The 22,415-nt window shown below is 41.8% G+C and overlaps 1 protein-coding gene across 10 annotated transcripts in view; it reads left to right on the forward strand.

Annotated features, from left to right (window-relative positions):
* Nucleotides 1-268: 268 nt before the first annotated feature.
* CHL1 (cell adhesion molecule L1 like) overlaps nucleotides 269-22,415 on the forward strand; it is a 142,261-nt gene continuing 120,114 nt past the window's right edge. For 5 of the 10 annotated variants that reach the window (XR_015701283.1, XM_087743437.1, XM_087743446.1 and 2 more), the window contains exon 1: nucleotides 579-714. The gene's annotated coding sequence lies outside the window, so the exon portion shown is untranslated. Of the gene's footprint in view, nucleotides 350-578; nucleotides 715-20,171; nucleotides 20,188-21,741; nucleotides 21,763-22,415 lie in introns of those variants that run through there. The other 5 variants (XM_087743438.1, XM_087743439.1, XM_087743443.1 and 2 more) reach the window with 5 other exon arrangements.

The raw sequence follows: 22,415 nt of genomic DNA on the forward strand, positions 1-22,415 counted from the left end.
ACGAAGTGAGCGATGCAGAGGGTCTCGCCGGTGGGAAGTTCCCCCCGATTCGGCCATTTCTTCATCCTCTCCCCGGCTTTGGCTCTCGGCTGGCCGGCAGCCCGGTGTGCCCCGCGTCCCCGCACCTGCCCCGCCGGGCGGGGCCGCTCCCCTCACCGGGCGGAGGCGGTGGCGCGGCCCCCCCAGGCGGGAGGCGGGCAGGGGAGGTGCGGGCGGGCCGGGCCGGGCCGGGGCTCCCCTCCCTCGCTCCCTCCCTCCCCGCCGTCCCCAGGTGCCGCCCGGAGAAGCGCGGCGGGGCGGAGGCGCCGCTGGCTCCCGGCTCTGGCCGAGGGGGCGTCGGATCCGGCAGGTGGGAGCCGCCGAGCGGGGCCGGGGCCGGGGCCGGGGGCGGCTCGGCCCCCCGGGGGAGGCGGGCAGCGGTTTGGGGAGGTGCGGGGGCTCGTTGCCATGGCTCCCTGCAAGCTCTGCCGGAGGAGATACTGATGCCAGTCACGGAGGGACCCCTCTTCCTTCTCGTGGGTGTGCAGCGGGGCTGGGTTTGGGGTTTGGTTTTTTTGCTCCCTCCTCCTTTTTTTTTTTTTTTCGGGGTGGAGCGATCAATTTGGAGAGCCGGGACGGGGCTGCGGAGACGCCGCCGCCGCGACCCGCAGGTCCGGCCGCCTCCTCCTCGCCGCCCCCCCGCCAGCTGCCGGCTCTGCCCGCGCCGGGCTCAAGGTAACGCCGGGGGGAGCGGGGGGCCAGGGCCGGTCCCCCTTCGGGGCCGCCGGGTGGTGCAGGGCGCTGGGACCGCGGGTGTCCAGCTGCGGGGCTGCCCCGGCCGCCGCCTCCGCTCGCCCTGCCTTTCTACCAAAAGCCTCTTTAATTTTTTTTTTTTTAAATCTCTTTTTCCTCCTCCCTGTGCCGCACCTGGTCCCGCACCGCAAGCGCCGGGTTTCGCCCTGCAAAGCAATGAGGAAACGGAGCTGGGCTCCGCGAAGGGGCGAGCAGGTGCCCGCGGCTCGGGGGAAGCCCGGGGGGTCCCCGGGGCGCTGGTCCCGGCCCCCTCCCCGGGGCGGCTCGGGCTCCCCCTGCTCGGGAGCGGGTCCCGGCGCGGCGGGCAGAGGAGCCGCTGCCCGGGGAAAGTTTGCAGGGGGGTGCGGAGCCCGGGGCGGGTGCGGGGCTGTGGGCAGCGGGTGGGGGGGGCTGGGCGTGGAGGGGGTCCGGGCAGGCACAGCCATGGTCGCAGTGGTCTTGGCTGGGGGATGGCGCGCTCCGTCTCATGTTGTTTTAGGTGGGTTCAAGTTTGCAAGCCCGGATGTCATGCATCTGGGGCAAACACTTGTTTCTTCTTTCATTCCTAATGGTTTTGGAGAGTATTTTATCTTTTTTTTTTCTTTTTTTTTTTTTTTTCCCCTTCCCTGCAGTACCTAAATAATAACAAACGTCCCCAGTTTTTTTTCTGGGGACGTGATGTGATTGTGTTGCGCTCCAGGAGAGCTGTAAGAATCTTTAAACCCCAGTGTCGTGTGCTGTGTGTTATTAATTTGTGTTGCACGATCAGAGCATCAGTAGTCTCAGCTAGTTTTAGGTTTTCATAATGCGAGGAGATATTGTTTTCTAATAGTCGGACACAGTAAATGTAAATAGACTTTTCATCTATCACTTCTATCACTAATGTTACTTTGCTGCTTATTTTTGTGTAGAAAGGAGCTAAGCTGTGATATGTTGGATAACATACAGGTATTCAACCATAACTCAACAGATATAAAGCAAGTAAATTTGTTCTCAGCACTGCCTAGGAATAGGTTTACTTGAAACGTGTTTTGGAAAATTTCACCAGAGATTTGACAAGTGGTATTTGCATTTGATTGTCAAGGGTTCATTTGATGTGACTGGGCTAACTAGTAGCTCTCCCAAATACCATTCCATAAGCAATAAATAATACATATTATGAGTTTAGTTACAGGTCTGAGGAAAGGAGGTGGGGAAAAACCTGCACCTTAAAATGAATATGTAATTTTTTGCCCATTTGTGAACACACGTGTGACATTGCCTTGTTGGAGCTGTGCACATGATCCTTTGCCCATTGCTTCCCGTGATCCTCTACTTAGTTTTTACTGATGTAAAGTATTAGAGTGCATGACTACTGCTGTGTTAACACTCTTTTGTTGCTTAAAAGTAATGAACCTTCTTTGTCTTAAAAAAAAAAAAAAACCAAACCCAAACAACTCGTCTCCCATTGGGTCTTTAGTAAAACAGAAAATTCTTGTTAGCCAGTTTCTGTAGTCCTTACTTAGGCCAAGCATCTGCTGTCAGTGGAATTTGACTTACTACAGCCAAGAAGAACTACAAGACCAGACTATGTTACATTAAAATAAGATGCAAAAGATAAGATACCAAGGTTTGCAGGAGGTAACGGAGTTCCTTCAGGAATATTGCACAATAGACGTGAAAGTATCATTAGATATCTTTAGTAAAAAAAAAAACCCTGTCTGCAATCCAAGAATTGTATTGTGTAGAAGTTTTGTCATATGCAACACACAGCTTTTAAATCAGTTCATTCTCTAAACTCTTGCAATTTATTAAAGATTTTTTTTATCAAAATAGGAGTGAAATGAACTCTGAATATGAAGCTGAAACAGAGACTGTACTTCAGCTATATACACTTTGATTACATTTAACTCACTCTCAGTGTGAGTGAATGTAATTATTATGGCCATCTAGTATGTGTTACTTCAGTAATTAAACTTAACGAATGAAAATATAACAGTCCACTTCTTTATCTGAAGAAACCCAGCAGATAAGCCTTCATTTAAATGAAAGATTACATTATTCACAACACTTATGTGTACCTCGAGTGGCTAGGATTGTAGCCATCTTGTTTGCCAATAAAAATATACTTTATCACTTGTGTTTGGAAGGAAAAATGAAAAAAAGGTAGCTATATATTACATAAAACGATGTTGTGGACAGTTGCTTCTGTGATAAGGAAGGATCCGCTCCTTTCCCCAGTGGGAGAGGACAGGGACTACTTTAAACACTACTAATTAGTTCAGTTTATCTTGCATGCGTTACAATGCTGTAGTTAGTTAATTATAGCTTTTCCCATTAGCAGTATGTTAAGAATAATGAATTAACATATCACACAGATCAAAAGAACATCTACAAAGTTTATCTTGGAGGAAAGAAAGTGTTACTGTGCGGCAGGAAGTCCCCATGGCTTTCCCAAGGCGCGGATTTGTTGGAATTCCTGAGCTGGTGCTTCAGAGCCTGATGAATGACTTGAATTGATCACAAACAAGTGACACTGGAGCTCTTGGTTGCTTAGCAACCCACCAAGATGCCACAATTTCTTCTGGTATATTTGTCCAGTAAAGTAGAAATTCTGTTTTGTTAAAGATCTTTTTTTTTTTTTTTCTCCTAGCACAAAGCCCACCTTATAACACCCTTAGATTACATATAATTAAAATTGATGCCTCAGTACAGAGTCTGAGGAGCAGCATGGGTATGAAAAAAAGAGCAGGAATCTTACTTGTAAACCATATTCTGGTGGTGATGTGCTCAGTGTTTTATAACAAGTTTCAATTGTCCTTGCTCAGTTAGACTTCTGTTCAAAAAACAAAATCGTTAGTGGGACAAGTAAGTCTTAACAAAGACGGTCATCTACCAAATGCTTTTTGAACAGTTCCCCTCATGCTGTCTGGAGATGTGAGATCCTGCAAGGTCTTGTGGCATTACCCAACGCTCCATTATGAGTAAATGAAATGCAACATGGAACATGCGGTTTGATCATTGTCTGAATTACATTGGGGCAGTCTGGCCCATCCTATAGCCCATATGGCTGGAGAGCTTTGCTAGGCTGTTCTTGCAGAAGACACTGGTTTCTTAACAGATTGATTTTGTGTAAGGAAATAACAGTTTTAGTACTCAAAAAGCAGAAAGAAGATAAATGTTATTGTGCTTACATATACCCAAAGTACCAATATTGGCTTTAACCAGGCTGTGGCATCCTGCGTACAGTTCATACATGCTGAATTATATTTTTATGTCAGTGAACTCTGTATTGTTACCCTTGGGTCCGTGCATGCTGGCATCTTAGTTCTGGAATGTACTTTGGAAGGGAATCTTGCAGTTGTCCCATCCCCACTTACCGTGCTTTGGTTTGAGTTACGGGGAGACCGCACAAGCCAGATTCATTGCAGATGAACCTAAACCAGAATATCTGTTTCAGGAGTTTATTTTGTGCCCTTCAGCTGCTAATGGGCTTTTCATCCATGGTCTCCTGACTAGAGCTGAAGCAAAGCCTTTGCAATGGGTGTTGGTGGATTTGGGGTTCCCAGCACTGTTTTGCTCTACTTATCTATGCGTGTTTGAGCTCTGCTACTTGCTAATACAAACATATTGTTTTCCTTCTAAAATTGTAACTAGGAGAAATCATACTAGGGCTAGGAGAACTGCAGGCTGTCATGGCATTTATTTTACTTAGATAGTAGTTGACATTCTGAAAGATTTCTTCCTCCCTTTTGGTGAGGAGAAGGAATCCAGGTATTTTTCTTCTTTCCTAGGCAAAGAGCTTGGGTATTGCATGATTTACTGGCGTATTGGACTAGAAGGGGATGTTGTAGCAGTGCCCGTAATACCTGCTGCCATATTTGGACCACAGTGAACCAAATCTCAACTCATTGTCAATATTCCTAGGCTAAGATTATTATAGTTCATAATCTGTGTACTTGTAATTGCCTTTGTAGGCTTAGACAGACTTAGGTAAAGATTTGGGTACATGTGAGCGTGTTTGATTTTGTTGTGGGTTTTTTTTGCTGTTGTTTCTATGTAACAAAGTCAATGCCCAAAACTCAAGGTTGTTGCATTTGTTTTGTTTTTTTTTTCTCCAGCTACTCTCCTCGTATCTGTTTTATGCATTGATTTCTGTAAGTGCATTTGCATACCCAAATGCTGATTAGTGCTTTCCATTGTAGTGATTGTCTCTGCATTATAAATAGATGAAGGTACACAGTAGTATTTGGTGTCTCGGGTTTATCCTCCCAGCATGTCCAGGTACCTCATATGAAATGCAGAGTGTGGAACTGTGACGGCCGTTGTGATGTGTTATTTTGTGAGGGTGCAGCATTCCCTAGCAGATGTTGCCGTCTTCCTTCATTACACCTGAATGTATAAAACTCCACAAAATGCAGATGGAAAACAGTTTATCATTAAAATCAGTGTTTATTGTTACAGCTGAACTATGGTTAGTTGTTTTGAGTGTGACCTCCAGGTGCAGATCCTGCTCCATGTAAGAAGGACAAGATTTATGTTGCTTTCTTCATTAGGGCTTTAAAGTCTTCATAATTTCTTTTGACCCTCGCTACCCCTCTCTTTTCTCCATTTATCAAGGAAATTGCCAATTTCTCTTTTCAGGTGCTTTTCTCCTTTTGCTGAGTCAGCAACAAGATGGAATTAAAGTAGAGGTGTGGTGGGGATATGACTCGGGTTAGGGAGGATGAAGGGGAGATTGGGGAGGACAGGGATGAGCCTGCTTGGATTCATCCTCGCTCCTGGATCCAGGCCTGAGCAGCTGGGGGAGAAGGAGCCAATGGTTGAGCCTGGGCAGGGCTGTTTCTCTAAGAGTGCAGCTTTTGAGGATATTTTCAACAGATGGTTCCTGGTCTGGCTGTGGCTGTAATAGCCAGTATGTCAGCCAGGCTGAGCTGCCTCAGGGACAGCCCAATGCCAAGCTCCCGACAGGTAACCGCCAAACAACTGCTTTAGCTGTGGCAAGGAAATGGAGCTTCTCGTAGTGTCCCCATTTCATCCTCCCCACGTTTGCAATCAAGGAGGTGGGGAATGGTGAACCTCGTGCACTTGCTGTGGACTTTGTTCGCCCTGGGCTGCCCCAGGTGTTGAGTGGAGCACGTGTTTCAGCAGCAAGACGTGCCCAAAGCCTTCGCATTGCTCTGTGGATGCACTTGGTCTTCAGCCTGGACCCCACCTATGCTGCTCTCGCCTGCCTGGTGGTGCTTCTGCTGCACCCGCCGCTGCCGCCGCCTCCTCACGGGAGCGTGGAAGGCTGCATGTGGGTTATGCATTGACATGTGCTTGTGGCTGCTGGTCTTTTTTTAAAGGTGGACAGGGCTCTAACTTTAAAGACGGGATTAACCTATGTAAAGGGGGTCTGTAATGGCTGGGAAGAGTTGCTGTTCTTGTGAATAGAAAATTTAACTATAAACGAGCCAAGTAGTGAAAGCACAGTACTCCAGTTCCAAAGAAGTGTATCTAAACATTTCAGTGAGCGAAAGTCCTCCTACCTTTCCATATAGCTTGATCAGATGACTTTAGTGCTTTTAAAAATCTCATTTCAAGTGTCTCTGTTTTTTGGGAGACCTTGGAGACAACTGTGAAAGGTTGGCAGTCGCTATTCATGACAGCCTCCTGGCTGAAATTAATTGGTTAGGCAGTAATCTCCTAAGAGAAGTAGGGAAAAATAAATCGCAGAATTGGGCCCATCCACCTTTCAGTCTGTGTCTCCTTTGGTGACTTTTCGAGTGTGACACAACCAGTTGCCTGTCAGCCTTTCCCGCTGGCTGACACAGAAGAGGTGGCTTTGAATGCTGCCTGCTGTGCTTGTATGGCACTTGAAAGGAAGAGAGGACTGCCTTTAAGGGGTGTATTCCCACAGCTTTAAAATATATTTGAAAAATGCATCGTTCGGTTATGTTGCGTGTATTACAGTATTAAAACTGATGGAAACCTGGAACAATGTTTCAGTAAAAAATGGCTGGTGCCATTGCTGTATCCCCAGTGCTTGAAATAAAATTAGTCTTGATGAAAGATTGCTCTGCTTATAGGAAAAGTAAAATTATTATTCCAGGGCAGACTTTTTCTGTTAGAAAATACCATAACCATGCTTTTAGCTAACGGTAGTGATTAACTCAATGGCTTTTTTTTTTTTTTTAGACATACTCACAGAATGCACCTTCCCCCCCCCCTCCCCCCCCCAGTTTACTGAAATAAGAGAATTGTTAATAATAAAAGATTGTAGATTTTGAAGCATCTGCATTATTTTGAAGCATCTACATTTTTTTTTTTTCCCCAAGAGTGATCTCAAAAGCCAGTGTGGTCTGTCTGTCACATCACTGAAATCCTTCCCTCTGCGGTACTGGGGCAGTTTGTGTTGGTTGATCCAGGTCTGTGTGCATGCTTGCACCCATGCCTGTTTGCCTGATTTTGTTGCTTTTACTTCTTCATAGGCAAAATACTCCAAACCACAATATGTTTGCTGATTTCAGTGAGCTTATTAACTAAAATTGGGGCTACTGCTCAGGTATTTTACTGGATAAGGGCCCTGTGCTTTATTTTTCACAGGTGATTCTTTCATATTACTCCACCAATGACTTTGTTCTAGTAAAATTTCATTGTAGGGAATAGATTTTAGTGGATAGAGGATTTCTATTTTGACCTGGTATGAGTCAGAGAAGGTCCCATCTAATCTTCTTGGTCATGAGACAGTTTTACAGCTGAATAAACTGTATTCAGTGTTTACTTTGTATGAGTTCTGCTGAAGCATCGATCAAAACCGTAGCTATTTTGATAATTAAAATACAAAATCCTTTGATATAAATATTGCTTTTGTTACATTTGAGCAGAAGAAAATAGCACAGAACTGAACTACTAGTATCTGCAAGTACTAATGGAAGATTTTATTTAATATATTTTTAGGAAAGTAATAAACCCGATACACTGTGGTGACTTTCAGGATTAATACTTCACATGGAAACCACTGGTGAAGTCATGGCGCCACTGAAATAGATGGTCAAACTCCCACTGACCTCAGTAGAGTCAGGCTTTTGTCCCAGGAGTGATGAAAATCTAATTTACAACGTAACCAGTTTGAGAAATAGGCATAATGGCTCAGGTCCTTGACTGATATAAATTACTGTGGTTCAGCTGAGGATGATTGAGTTACACTGACTTATGCCATCTGGGCTTCTGGAGAATCGTGTCCGACGTCTGCGTGGGCTTGTCGTGTCCATCAGTAAGCACACTGTAACAGGCTGCATGCTTGGGCTCGCTGCAGACAGGCATCTTGGGATCTTTATAGTTGTGTCTCCTATCAAGTGGCATATTCTTGTCTTGTATTTTGACTGGAAATAACCAGGAAACACTAATGAATATTCCTGTTTTCTGAGTCATACAAATTACAAAGGTACTGTAAGCTATAGAGTAACAGTGATTAAAGGACTGTCCCAGCTGTACAAAGCTAAGGCATACCTACTTGATTAAATTTATAGGGTTACCACTGAAATCCACAGTAATTGCTCAGGGTTTGCTACCTGCATGACAAAAGCACCTTTCTATTATTGACTGTACGAGGTTTGGCTTAAGCTTTCACCTAAATCTGGGGGTTTTATTGTTTCTGATTATCGTGTTGAATTGCAGCATCCCTGCTGTTTGTGTCTCTGCAGCACTCAACTGGTGATTTTGCCCACCCTGCTGGCAGGTGCTTTTTGGCTAATATCTGCCCAGACGGTGCCTACCTGCTGGGAAACACTCGACTCGCCTTTTCAGCTTCATGTTACGTCCCAGGGAACTGCTGAAAATTGTGAGCTGTTTGAGCTATATTATGGCACAAAGCTTTATTAAACTGCAGTAAGTGTGGTGGCATGAGAAAGTAATACAGCTGGTTTGGTTATGCAGCTCCTAAAGAAAAGGAAGTTTCTTCCATTTATTTCCACATGTGCAAGATCCTACCTTTCAGAGCATTGTATCTAATTATCCTGCCAGTGCAGCAAATTTTCACTGTCAGCCATTCCCCCTGTCAGACATCACTGTGCAGTGAAACCTCACATAATTCCAGCATAGCAAGATGAAAATTTCATCTTTGGTGCATAAGAAATATGCCTCAGTGTTTATTAAAAAACAAACAAACAAACCTCACACACACACACACACGCTAAAAAAACCCAACGGGCAGCAAACATCAAGGGATATTCACAAATCTTATCATGTGTATCACAAAAACCCTTGGAATAATCTTTGTATTCAGCAGATAAGCAGCATTCTCCATACAAACCTCTTCCACTGTCATCCTTCAAAATGTATGCTAAGCTTGCCTGTGCACAAAGCTCCTTGTAATGGGTGGTGGTTAGACCAAATTTTTTATCCTTACATAGGATAGGATATAGGCAGGAGCTCTATATATTTGCAGTGTTAATTATATAATGCACTCACTGAAAGGAATAACATATGCAAACTTTTGAAGCTCAGGCAATGGCAATCCATTTAACCATTTAGAGCTTTATGTATTTTATAATCCCCAAACCCAAATGTCCCCAGAGAGGGAATGCGCCCTTAAAAATTTTAGGCTTTTAAATTAAGTGAATTTAAATTCACTCATCTTTTTTTTTTTTTTTTTCTTTGTTCTGCCTGAATGAGATATTACTTCAGTAATTGAACTGTAACTTTGCTATGGGTAAACAATGTAAAACCAGCTTATATTCCAAATGCTTGGCCGCATTAGGGTTGTGCGGTGCTAATCTGGCAATTTGCAGTGCACCTTTGAGAGAAGGCAGTGTCCAGTCCACTTAGGATCACCGAGTGCTGGGCTGGAGCTTGAAAGTTCAATTAATGTGTGGTGCTAAACATGCTTCTTGAACAGGGACTCGAAAGGATGCTGTGGGGTGGTGAAACAGGCATCCCTGGAAAAAAACTTCCCACTGAGTTAATATCATATAGATAGCCCAAAGCTGAATTCTCCTAAAAATCAAATTTTGCAGCTAAAACATAGCACTGAAGCTCTGAAATAGCTTTTATGAGCAGGCTGTGGTGATAGCCTTTGTGGTCTGTATTTTTCTGACTGGCTGGATTTGGCATTTCTGTACCTCTGCAACAGATAAACTGGGATGGGTGGACAGAAACAGTGGTGAGAGGGCAAGGTGAGACTGATGAAAGGGATAAAATGGCTATTGGAAAAAGTCGTCTTTAGTATCTTTGGAAAATATAGGGTGATATATCATATAAGGATGACAAAGTATTTTTGGCTCCATTATCCCACGTGTATTGGTGTACTGCAGAATACTGGAAGAGCCCATGTACAAAGAGGGAAAGCAGAAGGAGGTAGGGGATGATTGTCTGGAGAGCTTGGCACCAGTCCCAGAAAAATAATGGATAAGTTGATAGAGGACTGAATTAATATAAAGTTAAAGAATAGAGAGATAATTAAGACCATGGCTTTCTGAGACAGGAGCCCATTCCTGATGGGGTTATGGGTTTGATACGTATGGGTAACTAAGCATTGTGGCAGAGTTTTCTAGGTATTAGATTTGGTATCTCATGAAATCTCAGTTAAAAACAAACCAACCAACCAACCCAACAAAGTTAGTATGTAGAATTAGTAGCAGTCTTGTTTAATGGATTAAGATTTAGCTAACAAAGCTGGAAAGGTATTTGTCCGTGGGGATTACTCATTGAAAGATGTGTGGGTTTAGCGCAGTTTCACAAGAATGAGAACTAGTCCTGAAACTGTTTAACATCTCTATCAATAATCTGGACGCAAAAATGAAATGACTGCTGCCAAAGTTGTGGATGAGGCAATATAGGTAGTGTGGAATTAATAACAGTAAGTTATATGGAGCAGACTGACTGGTTGGCAAGATGTTGCCTCGTAAGAACAAGTCTTATGAGGAGTGGCTGAGGGAGCTGGGGTTGTTTAGTTCAGAGAAGAGGAGGCTGAGGGGAGACCTTTTTGCTCTCTACAACTACCTGAAAGGAGGCTGTAGCGAGGTGGGGGTCAGTCTCTTCTCCCTAGTAACAAGTGATAGGACGAGAGGAAACGGCCTCAAGCTGTGCCAGGGCAGGTTTAGGTTGGATATTAGGGAAAAACTTCTTCACCGAAAGGGCAGTCAGGCACTGGAACAGGCTGCCCAGGGAAGTGGTTGAGTCTCCATCCCTGGAGGTATTTAAAAGAAGGGTAGACATGGTGCTCGAGGACATGGTTTAGTCCATGCACATTGGACTGCTAGGTTAACGATTGGACTTGATGATCTTAAGGGTCTTTTCCAACCTTAATGATTCTGTGATTCTCCTGTCCTCCCAAAACTAATGCACTAGAAGAGGATATCCTTGAGAAGAGTTACTGTGAAAGGGTGTGGAGGTGTCATAGCGGACAAAGAAAGGAAGATGACTTCCTAACGGGATGCTATGGCTGAAGGACTAGTGGGATCGTTTGACACAGGGGGTTTATCTGAGTGCAGGAGAATGCTGGAAAGCTATGACCGGTTTTGGTGTCAACAGCTGAAAAAAGAGTTTACAAAACTGAAAAGTCAAGAAAATAACCACAATATTTATTTGAAGAGTGGAGAAAATTCCCTGCAGTGGGAGATTTAGAGAGCTCAATCTGCTTAGCTCATCAAAAAGAGGATTGAGAGGGGACTTGATTACTGGGACAAGTATTTTCATGGGGGAAGCATATCCAGCTTTTTAATCAAAAAGAGAAAAGAAAAATAAGATCCAATAGCTGGAAGCTGGAGCCAGACAATTTTAAATTAGACATTAAACACAATATGTTATCTGTAATTAACCACTGGAATGAACTATGATGTGTTCAAATCAAGACTGCATACCTTGTGTGATATGATCAGTGAAACAGAAGTTACTGGATATGATTTGCAGGTAATAGGGATAAGCACAACAGCCTGTGACATACAGAAGGGTGCAAAGGCCTTAAAATCTGTGAGCACTGAAGAGGCAATCAAAGGAAGAAGATAAGAAAAAGGAGGAACATACATGAGAAGCATAAAAAAGATAAACAGAAGCACCAAAGTGGCAAAGAAAAGAATTTAATCTGGAGAAGGAGCTTCTGTTTCTAAATACAGGAGCATATGCCTCAGCAAAGTGAGTTTTGGCACTGGAAACACCTTGAGTGTTGGCAGAGCTGGAGTCATCTGTTTTGTAGTCAAAACAGCAATTTTGGATTCTGTGCTTTGTTAATGATGATGAAGAAACTTCCTATTTGTGGTTTGGGCTTTTGGCACCATTGGCTCCTTGTTCTGCTGCTGTGAAAGAAGACAGTGCAATCAACTTTGCTTAGATGTGATGGAACCGAGGGCTATATCGCACTGCGAGAGTTGTGCCATCTTCCCCAGAAGCAAAGGACATGTCATATATCGCCTGGGCTATGGCATGATTTACCTTTTCAGCGGCGAGCTGTCACTGTGGCTTCCTCTGTCCCCTTCACTTTATTGACATCAGTGTTATACATAGAAGTTTTAAAAGAAATCGTGAACCCTATCTTTATACCATTAAAACAATTTTTGGGGAAATCCAGCAGGGAAACCTATGTGGTCTTGGCTGTTTTTGATGAGTACTGTCTGTGTATGTGTTTTTCCTCTTGAAATATAGTTTCACCAGATCAGTGACTGTTTTTTTTTTTTTTTCCCCCCAAAGAAGAAACATACTATATTTCAAGTGCTTACAGAGCCTAATAACCAGGTAATCATTAATTTAAATGTAATATTATGTTTCTTCTGTGGGGAAGCGCAGTGGTTCAGCCAAGGTCATGGTCCAGGTGAATTTGCTGCTGTTTTTTTCTGTGTATCTCCAGTTATAATGGAAGTGAAACAGATACCTTAAGGACTGTAAATCACTTTGCAGTTGTGGAAGCTCTGTAGCCAGGACTGAAAATCACTTTTCCAGAAAAATTTTCAAAAGTGCTGTCTTATGTCCACAGTAGAGAATATTACTGTAATTGTTATGTGGACAGAAATAATTCACATACGTTATTTTTTACAACTCCGTCACAAAGCGATTACCTTTGTTTAGCAACATTTCCTGTATCGTTTTTGGATTTGAAGAGAGGAGTTATTTTAGGATCTTTTCAATGGAAATTGTCAACGTGTTTCCTTTGGACTATTTAACAGAAACATAAACTCTTTGTGATCAATTAGAGCACCCAATTACTTGCAGTTCTGCATGGATCAACTATTGCTGCCTTGTATGGCCATAAACATTGTACATTGCCAGCAATACTGAATAGCAGTTTTCTGACTTCTGGGCCAGAGTGTGGATATTTTCAGGACTGTGCTAGAACCTGGGATTATTATGGTAATATTCTCCTTAGAACTAGGAAGACTGATAAACTGTAATAAACAGTTTTCTTGTGGAAAAAAAAAAAATCATGCAAGAATGTCTGCACTACCTGTAATAATGGACTAAGAGGACAGTAATTATTCCAAAATACTGTTGGAAGTATATTGACCTTGATGATCATTTTCTTTCTCAATGGGCATCCGAATAATTGCCTTTGCCTAAGGATTCCCTAGAAGCTGTTCTCAAATCAGAGCTGCACTTCAGCATTTAACTCATGACATTGTGACACCCATTAGGAACGCAGAGAGGTAGGAATTACCCTATTCAATCGGATTAAAGATCCAATTAACTTAGAATCCTATCTCTGTTAGTAATTAATACTGGATGACTCAACACCCTGGGAAAAACAAACCAAACCACCAAAAAACCCAACCCCAAACCTTCCTCACTCCTCTCCTGAACTCTAATTATCACAATTAATGAACAAAGTGTCCCTGAAAGATTCCACACCCCACACCCCCCTTTCTTACCAGGCACTTACTACTTGGCTTCCATCCTGAAACATGAGATCAATAGCCCTTATAAATTCTTATCCTGTCTTGGGCAAGTATTGTTATTAGCACTTTAAACATCTAATCATTCTCCTAATCGTTATGCCCTTTGTATCAATAATATTTTTGTGTCAGAGAGTTCACAAAGTTAATTATTGTGATTTTCTTTCCCATTTTAAATTTGCTGTCTCTTAATTCCAATGTGATCATTAAAGTGACTGACCTTGTTTCACCTGTTTTCATAAATACTTATGTCTGTTATGTTCATTCCTTGAAACACTTCATCTGTACATGAAATACTGATAATTCTTTTCATTCCTTTCTTAAAGGGACCTTTAATATTTTCCTTATTTTTGACCTGTTTAGTCCTTTCTATAATTTTTGAATGTCCTTTGAATGTTGTTATACTTAGTGTCAAAGGTAAGAATATATTAGAAACACATCTAAATTGGTAACCTTGCACCGTACTTATTTTCAGTCCTTACTAATGCATTCTGTACAGAACCTCCCATCCCAGTTGCATCTTGACCACCTTGGCCTGCTGAGCAGATGCTTTCTATTGAAGTGATTTTTTTTTTTTTTTTTTTTTGTAGGAAGAAAGCAATCCAATAGCAACACTATTCTCTTTTAGCCTTCTGAAGGCCAGGGGCTATTTGGTGAATTTAACTTCAGTTAAATAAAATGAAACAAATCTATTATGACCCTCTGAGAAAGTCTGATGTTTTAGATTATAGGCCGTTTCTAAATATAGGGATCGGAAATTAATGTCTCCCTGGGTAGATTATTCTGTAACTGCCTCCTGCAAGGTTTTTCACAGTTTCCTTTGAACTGAGTGTCCTGGCCATTTCTTAAGAGATAGTAGTTAGAGTGGATAAAGCGTTAAGATGGTACACTATAAGAAATAGACGTATACACACATACAATTAGTTAAATTGCTTACTGAATGTGTATATTTTTGCGTGGAATTGTTTAACCATCATGGCAGTTCATGGAAAAAAGATCATTTGAGACATATATAGAGCACATATATATAGTTTTCTAAACTATTTTGTGCGATGGGCAATAGCTTTTGCCTTGGGCTTTTGAATCAGATATTACTTTATCTTTCCTGAAAATAATTGCGGTACCAGAAACATTTGATGTGACTGAAAGGGAAACAAACAAAAATGAAGCAGCTCAACATGGAGTATATCAAATTTTTAGATTTATTCCGGAGACATGAATTTTGAAACTTGAAATTACACATCTATAATGTGTGTGTGTTTGCATGAGTATATATGTACAAGTGCATATATACCTTCTGCATATAAATACACATGTATGTAATTCAGATCTTTGTCTTGTGCAGACACATGAGAAGTGCTGGACAGCTCTTATACTAATGTTTATTCGTTCTTAATATTTAACAGGTCTTATAACAGCTATGGAGAAGTGATTCAGTTTCCTTCTATTTGGGGGTATTGCTTTTATTTGGGGGCTGTTCTCTGTAGAAGAACATCTTCCTGTATTTGGCTGCAGACACTCGCTGTAGCAGATGTTATGACTCAGAGCAGACAAGAAGACTCAGGGTTTTTTTCCTATCTTTTTTTTTTTTTTTTCATAAGTGACTTGCCCCCAGGCATGTTTTGACAGGGAGGATATCATTTCAAATTAAATGTGAATGTGGAGGCTTTCCAAAGCTACAAATTGCAGAGATTTCTCAGCGTGACTCAAAGAAAAAAAAGTGTTGTGCATGCTGATCACTTGCTGTGGTGGGAGGGTGTTGCTGTGGTGTAGCTCTGGTACTGACACCCATAGTTTATTGCCTTGTCACAGATTTGGACACTAGAGAGGCAGTGTCCATGAGTGAGCTGCTTCAACTTCATTCCTTTAATAACCATTTTCCTCTGTAAACTTCATAACGGTCAGCACGGCAGACCTGGTTTTTCCCTGCTGCCTTCAGGTAGGCTGAGATAGTTACTGGTGGTTTAAAAACTCATTTCCCCTACCCATTTTAAATGATCAGGTGAATCTCTAGCATCAGTGAGCAGAAGATATTTTTAAGAGGACAAATAATTCAGTCTGAAAACAGGCAATCCAGAGGATGCTTCCTGCCGAAGACTGCCAGAAGGCCATGAAGGGCTTTTTGTCTGTACCAGGATGGTTGCTTTTCCCCTTTTGAATGAGGAGAGGTGCAATGAGGAGGGGAATTCCTTATTAATTGTGGTGGGGTTTTTTTAAATATTTCAGGAAAATTAATGGAGGGAACATCTGTAATTCTGAATATTATTCCATGAACTATTGGTGTCTGTGATCTGTTTGTCTTTTGAAGTAAGGACCTTAATACTCCAGATCTCTAACATCTAAAAATTTTTCCTGAGTTTAAGAGCAGAACTTTTTCTTTCTAATGAAAGAAAGCAAAAAGAATCCCCCCATTTTTCCCCTAAATCTCCAGATTTATGGCACAGCCATAACAAAGGTCAGATTTGAATTGTTTGAAGCTGGTACTCTTTGCGTAGGTTCTGGCTTCCTGAGGATATTATGTCTTCTCAGAGTTTGTCTGTCATTCTTCCCACCTTTATTCTCTTTTTCATGCTTTGTTGCAGCTTTTGAGCTATGTTTCATCTCTTCCTCTGCTTCTCCCTCTTTGGTTTTCCTCATCCCCCCACTGTTGGGTCTCTGGGCCCATGTACTGAGGCACAAGGTGTTTCTGCACGCTTCAGGACAATCCTGACCATGGTGTTTCGGTGTTAATGTGGCGTCAGTGAAAGGAATGACGCTGATCAAGGATTGCTTTCATCCGTGTGTGACTTCAGCTGGGATCTGTTAGTTTACACTTCTCTTGGAAATTGGTGAAATTGTGGAAATTTGTATGCAGGCAGGATCTGGCCCTCTGCCTTGGCTGTGCTAGCCATAAGGTCTGTAGCATCTTATGGTCCCTTTAGGGAGATGTGGACATGAGTTTCCTTTGTGTCGCCGTGTTTGCAAGGTTTTTCCTTCTGTGCTGAGAATACAGTGTAGGAAAGGAACAAGAGCAAATTCTGATAGCTTTAACCCATAATAAGTCTGATGTCCTCGGGGAGAACGGAGATTAAAGAGCCAAAATTCTCTAGGAGATTGTCACTTGGCTAATGATGATAGTAGCCTATGGCAGTCAGGGATGATATGGCTGATACTTAGCAGGGGTTGTGAACCAATTAGTCTGCTCAACAAAATACTTGGTCCATTGGGTGCAAATGTTAAGAATATTTATAGGGTTGGCTATGGAGTCAGCTAATCAAAACTGGAGAAAGCTACTTAAGAGGCTGTCCCAGGCTCTATAGAGGCTCTGAGATTACACAGCTGACAGATAAACAAATGTTTGCCCATGTAAATATTAGGACTTAAAGACTGTATTTGAACTCTTTTTTTTTTTTTTTTCAGTTTCCTAGCATTGTAAAATAAATTAGGGGTGCTTAAAACATGCTAGAGTCTGCTTCCCTGTGGAAAGCTGACTTCAGCAGTGGCTGTCCATAGGTGATCTCCTGGAGGTTGGCTTCTTCCAACTTTGCTTTTGGTGTGTCTCAGATGGTCCAGGTAGGAGCCCATTTCCATGATGACAGAGGATGTCATGTAAGCTGGCCCAGGTAAAATGGCAGCAGCACAATAATAATTCAGCATACACTAACATGTTGTTTTGCATTCATTAACTGCTTAAGCTCTGAGTATACCCATTAACTCTTTAACCCATTAACTGTTTAACCTACTAACTTGCTGAAGTATGAAACTATTGCAAATCAAGATTGATATCACAGCCTGGTCCATTGTATTAGTACTGTCCAGTCTGTTATACTAGTGATGTAGAGAGTTGGTCTAATAGTACAGTTGGAGAAGAAACACAGTAATTCATCTAAATTTACAGGGTGGCTTAAAGGTTTATAAGGGTTTCTTTCTTGGCTTATTTATTCATTTGCACTTCATGCTAAGTGCAATTAATAAAATAATTTTTTTTGCCCCTGTAATCTAAGGCTTCGCTTAGCAGAACCACTTCCGTTAAACAGATAATACAATGAGAAAAATCCACAGGCTTCACTGGAAAAGCTTTTTGAAACCAGAGAATATTGATTCCTCAGATTTAAGACATAAATGTGGTTATACATGTTTTTACAGAGAATCTGCAAATAGAAGAACAGCTTCTAACCCTACTACTAAGCTTCTGATCAAAATATTCTGCCTTGCTATTTTACAGCTGTTATTTTGTAGCAAGCAATCGGTTTGAAATACAGCCATTTTGAATTTGGTGCTGAAGGTGGTTTTCTCCAGTACTTATTTGAAAAATCAAATGTTAAACTGGGGCATTTATTGTATTTGGCAAGCTCAACACTAGGTCTTTACTTATCGAAAAATAACATTAATAAAAGTCAGGTTGCAGATTGTTCTGGTAAGCACAATGTGATTTTATTTTTTTTATTATTATTATGTTTTTTACACCCCCATGTGTAAAAGCTTTCTTTGTGTTGCTGCTATTCTGGCTGTAAGTGGTTTTAAATGCAGTGGGCTTTAATATAGAGATGTTATTTCTGATGGATCTTATGTATTGAAAATGGCATAATGTCTTTTTTTGATCCCAAGAAGCACAATAATTACTGGTACTGATAATTGTGTTAATAGCTTTTTTGTTTTCTTGGTTGGTTTTTTTTTGGTTTTTTTTTTTTTTTTGTTCATACGTGTATCAGAGATGCAGCATACTGGCAGTTAAATGGGGTAAAAATGGTCTTCTCAAGAGGAAGATCCAAGTCCGTGGAGACTCTCCAGGGATCTCATTAAAGCGCTCTTTTCTTAATATAGTGTACTGCAATAACAGCTATCGGAATCCCCACAGTGTGGTTTCCTGATAGGTTAGTTTACACAGAATTAATTGTCTAATTTTGAAAGCAACCGGTACAGTGCACATTGATTTTTATTTATTTATTTTTAGTCTGATGTGTTGCTCTTGTGGATTCTGCTTCATATTTTAAGTTTTTACAATCCATCTTTACTTATACCACTTTGTCATAGCACATATTACATAGGAATCATGATTTATTCTTATCATTCTTCTTTTTGTCCTTCCATATAAGAATTGCTGTTAATTTAAGCAATAAATTTTTTCATAAAGTGTTTTTAAACAACACAAATAAAAGGATGCATCAGAAAAGCAAATTCAGCTTTTATAAGGCTGCTGTGGTTTAGATGCTCTGGAGACGAATCCTGAATGGGGAAAGTGGATTTCCCTTGTCCTCAGAGGTTAGCTTGCTGATTTGTCTGGTACAGGAATAGCAAAGAGAAGGTGAGCCTTACACAGAACAAAGGACTGGCCAGTTGCAGTCAGTTGATACAGAAGCATAGATGAATGCATTTGAATAAAATCTCATAGGCTGTGCTGAGAATTTGGCTTGAAAAGGATTTTAAATGTGTTTGGAGGCTTCCTTTTTAAAGTGAAGTTAAGTTCTTGAAATGTAATTTGCACTCAAACAGAAGACTTCTGTCTTACTACCTTTGTTGTTTAGCCACAAGAGAAACATGGAGTTATGCAGAATATTTTTCAGCTTGGTTTGGGCAGGATGGCTGCTAAAACAACTGCTGGTCTTGACCAACTGCTAAAAACTGCCTTCCAGCTTGACTTGTCATTGCTGCTGCCCTCGGGAGATGACTCTCCTTCCCTTACCTGCTCAGGCTCGTTCAGGTGGGGAAAAGATGATGGGTTCATGCTGATTCCTTGCCCCTGGACCTGGCTGTGTTCCTGCAGCCTGCTGATGTTTTTACCCCAGGGAATGGCTCTGTTCTGCAAAGACCATCGCAAAGTGCAAACATCTCTGTTGAAACTGTGGCTATTCACTTGTGTTCAGCACGTTGGCTGGAGGAATTGGTGACTATGTCTTCAGCCACTGTAAACTGGAGAAGTTATATGAGTAGCTGAAAGAGCTTTCTGCACAGAGTCTGGAAGCAATATAGCAGGAAGGGAGTGAGTGTGGGCTGGATATGAGCTGGAAGAAACATGGGAATGCAGAGACAGCCAGGAGAGATGTAGCCTGAGGAGACTGCAGAAATAAGAGAATAGTCTTGACCCAAGTGTGTGCATTTGTGGATGCTTGGGTACCAGCTGTCTTGGTGTGCTGATGGGTTATTAAAACATATCCTGTTTCTATAGGATGAAGAGCTGGGTGGAGGAGGGAGGGAGGGCTGAAGAGTGGTGTGGAAAAGGAGCAGATCCCCATCATTCCAGCTGGGAGTTCAGGCAAAGGGGGTCCTCCAGCTGGGAGTGAAAGGATGCAAAAGTGAAACGCTGATCAATGCAAGTGAGCTCACTAGCTCAGTGACAGGGTAAGTCAGAATAGCTTATTTGGAGGTAGGGGAGGGGAACCAAACCAGCAAAACTATTTGCAAAGCATGTTGTACTTTGGAAGCTATGTGTTTGTCAACACTTGAATTTTATCTTTCATTTCTCATTTACATATATGAAACATTCTCCAGGTGAAAACTATGACTTTTCCTGCAAAAAGTGAGCATTTTGGACAATGCTGCCACCCTTCTTGCCAGCATGTCTAGGAGGGAGAAATAGAAAGGAAGTCAGTGAAAGGTGAGATTCCTTTGCCTTCTCATTTATTGCCTTTTTAGCTCTTGCCTCTATTAAAGAAGTTAAGGTGCAGTGTATGCTGTGAATTTATAATGCCATAGCTATTCCAAACTGCTTTTGTAGACAGGGATTGTATCTCCCTGTTAGACACTAGATATGAAAAAGCCAGCCTACAGGCTGCAGTATGGATCCAGCCCACCAAGCAAATGAGATGTCTCCATCACACTGGCAAAGTATGGCTGTTCCCAGGTATTACAGGTCATGTTGTGTGCACTGGGCTTGACCAGACATGAGGCTGTTCTCTGTTGGGAGGCACCTGAAATGTGAATGTGCCACCATCTTGTCTGGTCTTGTGACAGGGATTTGACGGCACGCAGAGCCTTTGAGTGCTGTGTCCTGTCCTGGCACCATTGGTAATGTGCATGTTGTTCTCGTGTCAGTTGTTATCTCAAAGTGTTGACATCATATACTAAATAACACTTAAGCAGGTCTCTTTCCATTTAAAGATGAATTCCCAACACAATTGAAGTCAATGGGGCCTTTGTCACTGACTTCAATAGGCCTCAGCTTCCACCTTATGAATCCATGGGAAGAAGAATAAATTGCTGCCGAAAATGCAACTGTTTTTGACATCCAGTGGGAAAGGATAATTAGCAGTCAGTCATGGAGCTGCCATCGTGGTTGTCTGATGAATAATAGAACTGAGTACAAGTGATACGTTGCCTTCCAAGTGGGTAAAGTGATTTTAGCAGATTAGCATGAGTGTAGGCAGCCAAGAAATATGGTATGAAAACCAAGTGTGAGATGAGTTCTAGACAGTAGACAGTCTAGACAGTTTTCTGTCTGTCTGGCCTCCGAAACATGCTTTATGTAAACACTAAAACAGGAAGATGTTGGGGATCAAGAAGACAGTCTTGTGTTACCAGGCTTTGTTGTTGTTGTTGTTGTTGAATTGGGTTAATATTCTTAAACGAGCACAAGAAAGATTTCAACGAAAGCTCTTCTCCCTTTGTGCTTCTTATAAAAAATATCTCTTGAACTGGTTAGAGCACGGTTGGAGCTCTGTTAAAAGGATGATGGTACAAGGGTGAAGGACCATGTTTTATGGATGTGTGCAGCTTCCATGCATTGAGGAAATACTGTCTTGGAAACCCTGATTTCTAACAGAAAGAGTTAGACCAGCTGGTGCAGCAGGTTGCTGGGATGAAGCATAAAGATAGGTGCTGGGTTTGTGGATCTATACCCTTTGAGCACAATTAAAGCAGAAGAAAGCAAGCCCAATGTAGTTTTAATCATTAGTTTCAGTTTGTAGTTGGTCTTAACACTGTGTGCAGCTTTGTGAGAGCATAAAGACGGCACTGTAATGCCATGGCTTTTAACTAGGCCTGTTTATGTATTGTGATTGGTGAAGCTATTGACTTCATATTCTTTCATGTTCTTTATGTTCCTTTCAGTTTTGATGTTATCGTGCAGTCATCTTAGCTACATATTAAACAAGAGACTACTTCAATATAAAATGATCAAAGGGGTAAGGGAACACAGGGCCATAAAGAATATATGGAGAGCTCTGGGAGAATGGTAAGTTGAATTTAAAGGCTTTTTCAAACTGCTTAATTCCTGCTTAGATTTCTGGTGCCACCAATAGGCAACAGTCCCTTTCTTTAAATCTTTTACTAAGGATTGACTGGCACAATCACTGTTTTACATGGGGTTTAGAGAGTAAAAGGCCACCCTGAAGGTCAGGCCCTAAGAGAAATCCTCTAAGAGCTCATTGATTCTACTAGATTTTTTACTTGAAAAAAGACCACTCCTTCCTAGATCTGCGGCTTGGATACAAGTGCCTTAGTATGTGCCAGCACAGAAGGCAGGAGCAAAAGTGTAAGTGCAGGAAAAAAAATAGGGAAAGATGCTGTGGGGCAGACAGACAATGATTTCAGTCTCTCGCTTGTACGATTCAAACTGGTGACATTATTAGCTACTGGTCCGTGAAAAAAGAAAGTATTATTTTATTGGTTTCAGAAATGGATTATATTAACAGTGAAATTGGGCAGAATAAAGATTTATGGTCACATCCTGAGCTTGAGTAAACAGGCAGAGGACCTCTGGTTGTAATGGGGATAGAAGGGCTCACTGCAGCTGAGGAGCTGGAGTGTAAATACTGTGGGTCTGGTTTTCTTCACATATATAAATGAATGCATGGCTGCTGTGAATGCATGTGAATGTAACTGTCT

The sequence above is a fragment of the Nipponia nippon genome, unplaced genomic scaffold (assembly GCF_047370975.1).
Source record: "Nipponia nippon isolate SJK-2023a ecotype South Korea unplaced genomic scaffold, ASM4737097v1 scaffold_9, whole genome shotgun sequence".
NCBI classification, from domain to species: domain Eukaryota; kingdom Metazoa; phylum Chordata; class Aves; order Pelecaniformes; family Threskiornithidae; genus Nipponia; species Nipponia nippon.